The sequence below is a fragment of the Schistocerca cancellata genome, chromosome 7, assembly GCF_023864275.1.
Source record: "Schistocerca cancellata isolate TAMUIC-IGC-003103 chromosome 7, iqSchCanc2.1, whole genome shotgun sequence".
Taxonomy (NCBI): domain Eukaryota; kingdom Metazoa; phylum Arthropoda; class Insecta; order Orthoptera; family Acrididae; genus Schistocerca; species Schistocerca cancellata.
In genome coordinates, this window is record NC_064632.1 from 298,500,438 (window position 1) to 298,509,576 (window position 9,139).

General features: G+C 57.3%; 1 non-coding gene across 1 annotated transcript in view; it reads right to left on the reverse strand.

The window, feature by feature from the left end:
- LOC126093588 (small subunit ribosomal RNA) overlaps positions 1-571 on the reverse strand; it is a 1,909-nt gene extending 1,338 nt beyond the window's left edge. The window contains exon 1 of the ribosomal RNA XR_007521720.1: positions 1-571. This exon is cut by the window's left edge and continues 1,338 nt beyond it. This is a non-coding gene — a ribosomal RNA (small subunit ribosomal RNA).
- Between the last annotated feature and the right edge of the window lie 8,568 nt (positions 572-9,139).

Genomic DNA, 9,139 nt, shown 5'->3' on the forward strand with positions numbered 1-9,139 from the left:
CCCTCCAATAGATACTCGTTAAAGGATTTAAAGTGTACTCATTCCGATTACGGGGCCTCGGATGAGTCCCGTATCGTTATTTTTCGTCACTACCTCCCCGTGCCGGGAGTGGGTAATTTGCGCGCCTGCTGCCTTCCTTGGATGTGGTAGCCGTTTCTCAGGCTCCCTCTCCGGAATCGAACCCTGATTCCCCGTTACCCGTTACAACCATGGTAGGCGCAGAACCTACCATCGACAGTTGATAAGGCAGACATTTGAAAGATGCGTCGCCGGTACGAGGACCGTGCGATCAGCCCAAAGTTATTCAGAGTCACCAAGGCAAACGGAGCGGACGAGCCGACCGATGGGTTTTGATCTAATAAAAGCGTCCCTTCCATCTCTGGTCGGGACTCTGTTTGCATGTATTAGCTCTAGAATTACCACAGTTATCCAAGTAACGTGGGTACGATCTAAGGAACCATAACTGATTTAATGAGCCATTCGCGGTTTCACCTTAATGCGGCTTGTACTGAGACATGCATGGCTTAATCTTTGAGACAAGCATATGACTACTGGCAGGATCAACCAGGGAGCTGCGTCAACTAGAGCTGAGCAGCCGGCCGCCCGGGAGTGTGTCCCGGGGGCCCGCGCGAACACGTAAGCGTCCGCTCAATTATTCTGCAAACAGGAGGAGGCTGAGCTCCCCTGCACAATACACCTCGAAACCCTCTCAGGTCCCGGCGGCGCGCAGCGCCGTCCTAAGTACTTGGTCGGGTTCGAGAGAGGCGCAATCGCCCGGAGTTAGGCGAGTAGACGCTTTAGGTGCGACCACCCGTGCTCCCAACTGAGCTTGCCGCTGCCGACAGAGGCCCGGGAGCGTGCTGTCGTGGCATTGCCGGCGGGAGACAACACGCGCCACCTACGGTGACCGGCAGCTCCAACGCCAGCGCCACAGAAGGGCAAAGGCCCCACGTGGGTGCCGAAGCGCACTCTCCCAGCACAGCGCACGTGCCAACACGTCTGCACAACTGCGATACAAACCACCAGCGAGAACCGCTGGGGCGACCGAGCAGCAGACGGCGTCGCGGCGCCGAGTGCCGGGCGGCGGCGCATCCTCAACGCACACAGTCCTCAATCGGACCAGCACACTGCAGATGTCCACCGCGCTTCGCACCGGGCCGGCGAGGACCCACTTTGGCTGCACGGCGCCGCGCGCAGGGTGCCCCGGCGCGCAGCTGCGCCGCCTGCCGCGTCCGTCGGCCGGCGCGCCTGCCACTGGGCGCCCCCACCAGCCGGCTGTAGCGCGTGCGCCCACGCACCGCGCGGCCAGCACGCCGGGCGGCCCCCCCTCACCGGCCGGGGACAGTCCCACCCACCCACAGCCGCGTATCGCTTCACACCCAGATCCATATCCACGTTCGTTGGTGTGGTGGGTATCGCTGACAACCGCGTCATAGCTGTACCGATCGTTGCCCTCACAGATGTACCTCCAGCAAGATCAACCGCACCACAACGGGTTACCAGTTGTTCATTTGCGTAACGTCACCAGTAAACGTACACGTCCATCCCCGTTTGCAAAGTCAACTATTATTGCATGCCTGCCTGTCAGGTGTCAAGACACACTACATCCGCTCACATCCACGCAACAAAATGTGCCCGACTAGAGGGCACGTGGAAGGTGCCCCCGTACATATGCGATGTCCATTGCGCGACCAACTGTCAACCGGCCTCTGTAGCATGTCGCAGATGTGGAACGCGGGGCATCGTGCTATCACATTGTGTGAGAAGAGACTACTACGTCTGCATACACGCGCCACCACATGAACAGACGGCTCATGCTGATCGTCATCCACTGCGTCCATTACTCCCACACGTCTCTATGGCGTACCACACTGCAATGCAGCTGTTATGGGGAGATGACACGTAGCTGTGTGCACAACATCTGGACGGTATGGTTCGCCGCAGTCTTTGTACGGTCACACATGTGCTACAGTGTATCATTCAGTACAGAAGGACCGCTGTGCAGTACAGTGCGTGGGTTAGGCGTACATCGGCGGACAGTGGACACAGGACGTACCACGACGTAGACTGAGTGCTTCGGCATGCGAATGCCAGTGAACAGCTGTGAAGGGCATTGAACACGCAAGCACCTGACCGACCAGCTTGCGAAGGCAGGGGGAAGGGGGGGGGCGATGTACGTCCTGCTGGCGTCCACATTACAGTGTATAGCGGGAGCATGTAAAAAGGAAGCAACACTTGCGACGTGTTTAACATGAAACGATACACAAGAGACCGGGGAGTGCGAGTCGCGAACTATTCTGAGCGGGTTGCGGTTGGACAATACATTAATGTAACGTGTCATATGGCAATTACAGAGCAGGGTAAGGCACAACTTGGGTTAGGTTAAGGCACAACTTGGGTTAGGTTAAGGCACAACTTGGGTTAGGTTAAGGCACAACTTGGGTTAGGTTAAGGCACAACTTGGGTTAGGTTAAGGCACAACTTGGGTTAGGTTAAGGCACAACTTGGGTTAGGTTAAGGCACAACTTGGGTTAGGTTAAGGCACAACTTGGGTTAGGTTAAGGCACAACTTGGGTTAGGTTAAGGCACCACTTGGGTTAGGTTAAGGCACCACTTGGGTTAGGTTAAGGCACAACTTGGGTTAGGTTAAGGCACAACTTGGGTTAGGTTAAGGCACAACTTGGGTTAGGTTAAGGCACAACTTGGGTTAGGTTAAGGCACAACTTGGGTTAGGTTAAGGCACAACTTGGGTTAGGTTAAGGCACAACTTGGGTTAGGTTAAGGCACAACTTGGGTTAGGTTAAGGCACAACCTGGGTCACGTTGGGGCACAACCTGGGTCACGTTGGGGCACAACCTGGGTCACGTTGGGGCACAACCTGGGTCACGTTGGGGCACAACCTGGGTCACGTTGGGGCACAACCTGGGTCACGTTGGGGCACAACCTGGGTCACGTTGGGGCACAACCTGGGTCACATTGGGGCACAACCTGGGTCACGTTGGGGCACAACCTGGGTCACGTTGGGGCACAACCTGGGTCACGTTTGGGCACAACCTGGGTCACGTTGGGGCACAACGTGGGGTAGATTGCGGCACAACGTGGGGTAGATTGCGGTACAAATTGGGTTAGGTTACGGTACAAATTGGGTTAGTTTACGGTGCAACATAGGTTAGGTTAAGGTGCAAGATGGGTTAGGTTAAGGTGCAAGATGGGTTAGGTTAAGGTGCAAGATGGGTTAGGTTAAGATGACATAGGTTAGGTTAAGGTGACATAGGTTAGGTTAAGGTGACATAGGTTAGGTTAAGGTGACATAGGTTAGGTTAAGGTGACATAGGTTAGGTTAAGGTGACATAGGTTAGGTTAAAGTGACATAGGTTAGGTTAAGGTGACATAGGTTAGGTTAAGGTGACATAGGTTAGGTTAAGGTACAAACTGGGTTGTGTTATGGTACACATTGCGTTGTAGTACAGTACACGTTAGGTTTGGGTACGGTACACAATGTGGTATGGGACGGCGTGTTTGGGGGGGGGGGGCGGGGTTCGTTGATATTGACCGTAGGACGTGGATGCCCGAGGCAGCGTCAGTGTGTCAAAGGAGGTATGTCACGTCGGGATGCGCTTTTCGCTAGTGAGAGGGGGGCGCGCCGTGTCTGTGGTTGCGGCAGACCTGTGTGTTTCATTCCCGCCAGTGTATTTGTGCTGTAAGACGATGGAGTGTGGTGATGTTGGGTGCGCCCCTGTGTAGAACATGTGTGGGTGTTGATGGCTTATCTGAGCAATTGTGGTTGTCGGACGAGTGGGATATTCTGTTTTATGATTGGACCTCGTGGCCTGGTTATCATAGTCTGGTTGGTGTACTGTGGCGGATAGGATGCACCGGACGTTGGTCCATGCTGGTGCTTAATTATTGCATCTGTGTCTGTTACAGGCAGAGAGTAGTGTGTGATAGAGTGTGTGGGTGACGTGTGGTTCCTTTTGTTTGCACAGACGTTCAGCATGTATAGGGGCATTTGCGTATTTGATCTATCTATGTGGGCCTGCATAGTTTACTGAGCAGTGCTGCGAGGTGACTGAACTACGAGCGACGTACTCATTTACAGCGGAATGGTTGCCTTCTACCAAAGATGGCGTATCGACTCTACGACAGCGTTGGCACCGCAGGAAGCGGTGTCGTAAAATGGCCCCCACACCGTCATCGTTGTGCGGGGTAGTGACCGTCTATATTGTGAGAGGAGTCCTGTTTGCCACTGGGCGTGGGGTATCGCGTCCTGCGGTTCAGTGCCCCCAGGGAAGCGCGCGGACGTGGTGGTGCTGCTGCAGCAAGCGAGCTACTTAGAGCATGTATAGGGACAGCGGGAATATGGCATATTGGATATAACTCTTTTTTTTTTTTTTTTCCTTTATTGTAATTTTAACACCGATACAGGTGGGCTGGCAGCAGCATGGTTCGCCGCTCTTCAGCCGTAAGTGGAACAAACAACATGATAAAGAGGTGAGATATACAATACAAAAAAACGGCGGGCAAAGACATGGAGATACAAAAAATACAAGAAAACAAGAAGCCGTTCACGTTGGACGAAAAAAAACACTAACACTTGGAAACATGGCGCACAAAACACGGAGAACGGCGACGGCACATGTGAACAGTTGAGTCGGGACTGTACGAAACACAGAACGATGCACACACACTAAACACTGGTGGCGATGGTCTCCGGCGCGCGAATGTTCACTGAGCGTGTACGAGTCCGGGGACCTGCCAAGAGGGGGGGTGGAGGAGGAGGAAGGGGAGATGGGAGAGGGGAGAGCAGAGATGCCACGGGCAAAGGAGAGAGGGGGAGGGAGGAAGGGGGAGGGGAAGGGGGAGGGGAAGCCCGGAGGAGAGGGTAGGAGGGAGGGGGAAAGGAAAGAGAAGGGAAGGGAAAGGGGGGGAGGGAGGGTGCCGAAAGGAAAGGACACAGGAGGGGGGGGGAAGGATCAAAGTTGATAGGAGGGGTAGATGCAGGGGAGGAGGACATCATCAGGGAGGGGGAGCTGGCGGAAGCCACCTTGGGAGAGGGTATGGAGGGTGGAGAGATGGAGACCAGGTGGGACATGGGAGTACAGGCGCGGCAGCGGGCGGGGGTGGGAGAGGATCGGGGAGACGAGCGGGTGAGGAGGATCGAGTTTACGGGAGGTGTAGAGGATTCGTATCCTTTCGAGGAAGAGGAGGAGGTGGGGGAAGGGGATAAGGTCATACAGGATCCGCGTGGGGGAAGGGAGACGGATGCGATAGGCAAGGCGGAGAGCATGGCGTTCAAGGATTTGGAGGGATTTATAAAAGGAAGGGGGGGCGGAGATCCAAGCGGGATGGGCGTAACAGAGGATAGGGCGGATGAGGGACTTATAGGTGTGGAGGATGGTGGAGGGGTCCAGACCCCACGTTCGGCCGGAAAGGAGCTTGAGGAGACGGAGTCGGGAACGTGCCTTGGCTTGGATTGTCTGGAGATGGGGAGTCCAGGAGAGGCGACGGTCGAGGGTGACGCCAAGGTACTTAAGGGTGGGGGTGAGAGCGATGGGACGGCCATAAACGGTGAGATAGAAATCAAGGAGGCGGAAGGAGGGAGTGGTTTTGCCTACAATGATCGCCTGGGTTTTGGAAGGATTGACCTTGAGCAACCACTGGTTGCACCAAGCGGTGAACCGGTCAAGATGGGATTGGAGAAGGTGTTGGGAGCGTCGCAGGGTGGGGGCAAGGGCAAGGAAGGCGGTGTCATCGGCAAACTGGAGAAGGTGGACGGGGGGTGACGGCGGCGGCATGTCCGCCGTGTACAACAAGTACAGAAGGGGGGAGAGGACGGAGCCTTGGGGCACACCGGCGGAGGGGAAAAAGGTGTAGGAATCGGAGTTATGGATAGTGACATGGGAAGGACGGCGGGAGAGAAAGGAACCGATCAGACGAACGTAGTTAATGGGAAGGGCGAAGGTTTGGAGCTTGAAGAGGAGACCGGAGTGCCATACGCGGTCATAGGCGCGTTCGAGGTCAAGAGAGAGGAAGATGGCGGAGCGACGGGAATTGAGCTGTTCGGAAAGGAGATGAGTGAGGTGAAGGAGAAGATCGTCGGAAGAGAAGGACGGCCGAAAGCCACACTGGGTAACGGGGAGGAGGCGGTGCTGGCGGAGATGCTGGTGGATGCGGCGGGTGAGGATAGATTCCAGGACCTTGCTGAAGACCGAGGTAAGGCTGATGGGACGGTAGGAGGAGACGGCGGACGGCGGTTTGCCAGGTTTGAGGAACATGAGGATACGAGAGGTTTTCCACAGGTCGGGGTAGTAACCAGTGGACAGGACTACATTGTAGAGCCTGGCCAGGGTGGAGAGGAAAGAGACAGGAGCTTCACGAAGGTGACGGTAGGTGACACGATCGTGACCAGGAGCGGTGTTGCGTTTGGTGCGGAGTGTAGTAATGAGATCCTGTGTAGTGATGGGGGCGTTAAGTTCCGTGTGTGGAATGTTGTCCAAGTACTGGAAACCAGGAGCGAGGGGAGGGACAGAGGTGTCAGTTCGATCGCGGATATCTGGGAAGAGGGAGTAATCGAACCGGGGATCATCAGGGATGGAAAACACATCGGACAGGTAGGAGGCAAAGTGGTTGGCCTTACTAAGGGCGTCAGGGAAGGGGTGATCATCGTGGAGAAGAGGATAGTAGGGAGAGGGCTTAGTTCCGGTAAGGCGACGGAAGGCGGTCCAGAACTTGGACGAGTTGATGGGGAGGGTAGCATTTAAACGGGTGCATGTCTGTCGCCAGTCCCGGCGTTTCTTAGCCGCGAGCAAATTTCGAATGTGTCGCTGTAGTTGCCGGTGGCGTCGTAGGGTGTCCGGGTCACGCGTGCGGAGGAAGGCACGGTAGAGACGACGGGATTCACGGAGGAGGAGGACGGCCTGTGGTGGTAAGGTAGGACGGTGGGGGTGGATGGCAACAGTAGGGACGTGGGCCTCCACGGCCTCAGACAAGGTCTGCTGGAGAAAGGAGGCGGCATGGGAGACATCATCGGGATGGCGGTAGGCGAGAGGGTGGCTGTCGACCTGAGTGGAGAGGGTATCCCGGTAGGCATCCCAGTTGGCACGGGAATAGTCATGGATGTACTTGGGGGGAGGGTCATGACGAGGGTCGGGGCGGGGGCGACGACCGTCTGAAACGGTGAGGAGGACAGGGAGATGGTCACTACCAATAGGCTCCAGGACATCCACCGTAATGCGACCAAGGAGGTTGGGGGAGGAAAGAATAACATCGGGAGTGGAATTGGTTTCGGGGCGGGTGTGCTGGGGGATGGGGACGAGGTCGCCTTGAAGGGAGGAGAGGAACCGATGCCACCGCCGCAACTGGGCAGCGGAGCGACTATGGATGTTGAGGTCGGCGGCGATCACATAGGAGGAGAAGGTACGGTCGATGTGGGAGAGGAAGTCGAAAGGAAGAGGGGCGTTGGGGCGGACATAGATGGTGGCACAGGTAACGGTAAGGCCGGGGAAGAAGAGACTAAGGATCAGGTGTTCGGTGGGGTCGGGAAGGAGAGGTTGGAGCCGAACGGGGATCTGGCGGTGGTGGCCAATGGCAACTCCGCCACGCGCAACTGGGAGGGGATTATCGGAGCGGTGGAGGAGATAGGGGGAGGTGTGGATGGAGTGGTGGGGTTGGAGGAAGGTTTCATTAAGGAGGAAGGCATCCACACGGTGGGTAGCAAGGGTGTGCAGGAAGAGGTTCTTGTTGGCGGGAAGGGAGCGGATATTGTTGAAAAGGATACGATGCTGTCGCGCCATGATAAGGATTTAGACGAGGGTGTCAAGGCGGGAGAAGGTGAAATGGGCCTGGTTATTGGAATAGGTGGCGTACATTTTAAGGTGGAATATGGAACGGGCGGCGAGGGAGATCTGTTGGAGGGTGTGGGGGCGCTGAAAGGGATGGACGTTTTGGAGGACAATGGTGAGGAACCTGATGATGTCCTCAGCAGTGGGGGGGGGACGAAGGGAATTGCCAGGAGGGGTGGGGGCGTCCAGGGGACGGACAGGGACGGTGAGTTCAGGGGTGGTGGGAGGGGGCCGGGCTTTACACTTTTGGGAGTAGGTAGGGTGGGGGAGGCTGCAGGTATTACAGGAGGGAGGGGATTGGAGGTTGGGGCACTGCCGGAGGAAGTGCGCTTGGCGACAATGCGGGCAGGTGGGGGCCTCGCGGCACTCGGCTGTCGTGTGTGCATTGTAGCGCAGACATCTCTGGCAGCGCAGGGATTGAGGGGGGGAACGGGAGGGGTCGACTTTGTACCGCTGATTGAAGAGGAGGGCACCCTCCTTCAGGAGACGGTCAATGGAGGGGGCGTCCTCAGAGAACACCCGCATAAGGCGGGTGGGGCCGGTCGCGTTAAAAATGCGGCGGACTGCCCGCACCTCCAGGGTGGGATGGGCCTTCAGCTCCGCCAACACCTCCTCCTCCGTGATCAACGGGCTAAGCCGAGTGATCACGGCGGTGAGGGTCGGCGGGCGACGCGGGGGTTGGGGTTGGCGGGTAGGAGATGGGGAGGGAGCAGGGGTGAGGGAGGCGTTAGGGCCAAAACGGGTGATGGGGAGGCGGGAGAGGATGTCAGTATGGAGGGTGGGGCTGGGGGAGGAGATAAGAACGGAATCCCGTCTGGGAGTAAGGAGAGAGATGGGGGCGCCAGGGAAATGTTGGCGGAGGAGGAGGGAGAGATTCCGGGCCTCGAGGAATGAAGGATCGGGACGGGACAGGAGATATTTGTAGAGACCGGGTGGGGAGGAGGGAGCGGGGCCTGGTGGGGAGACGTCCATGGCATTTTGGGGTGGGGATGGGGGGCGGGGTGGAGCCTTTTTAGGAGTAGAGGAAGTGGAGGCGCCACTAGGGCGTTTGACAGCGGCAGATGGGCGGGTGGTGACAGGAGGGACGGGAACGATGGGGAGGTGGTGGGAAGGGACAGGTCCCGGCACGGACGCAGCAGTCGGCGCCGGAGGAAGTGACTGTGACGGTGCAGGCGAATGTGGCAGTGACGGCGATGGCGACGATGATGATGACGGCGGTGGCGATGGCGATGGCGATGGCGACGGGGAGAGCTGGGCGTGGGCAGTGGCCCGACGGGCCACCACCCGAGCCGGAGCTG